Source organism: Centroberyx affinis, unplaced genomic scaffold (assembly GCF_046629955.1).
Source record: "Centroberyx affinis isolate AG114_WGS23_722 - 3 ecotype Tasmania unplaced genomic scaffold, CSIRO-AGI_Caff_v1 ptg001815l_1, whole genome shotgun sequence".
In the NCBI taxonomy this organism is placed as follows: Eukaryota; Metazoa; Chordata; class Actinopteri; order Beryciformes; family Berycidae; genus Centroberyx; species Centroberyx affinis.
Genome location: NW_027280201.1, coordinates 29,188 through 29,590, shown reverse-complemented (window position 1 = coordinate 29,590; position 403 = coordinate 29,188). Strand labels below are relative to the sequence as shown.

The 403-nt window shown below is 44.4% G+C and overlaps 1 non-coding gene across 1 annotated transcript; it reads left to right on the top strand.

Moving 5' to 3' along the window:
- Positions 1-330: 330 nt before the first annotated feature.
- Positions 331-403, top strand: trnav-uac (transfer RNA valine (anticodon UAC)). The gene has a single exon. It is a non-coding gene; the product is annotated as a tRNA-Val (tRNA).

Sequence of the window (403 nt, the reverse complement as noted above, 5' to 3'; positions counted from 1 at the left end):
TAGGCATCACTTTTTGTGGATGATGAAAAGGTTGAGAAGTTAACATTATGAACTCTGACAGAGAGAGTCCATCAGGGAACACAGAACTCTTTTCTACTGAGGAACCTGAAGGTTCTCTTTGGTTCCTTTAGATCTCAGAAGAACCTCCACTGGATGTTTAGGCCTGTCATGAGGACAGTCAGAGCTTTACTGTTCCTTCACTGCATGGAAACAGTAAAGCTGCATTACAATCTGGATTTTCTCTGCTAAGTCTTTGAAATCAGGATGACAGGAGGTGGATCGAGGAGGACGGATAAAAGAAGGAAAGACGAAGAAGAAAAGACAGGAACTGGTTCCATAGTGTAGTGGTCATCATGTCTGCTTTACACGCAGAAGGTCCTGGGTTCGAGCCCCAGTGGAACCA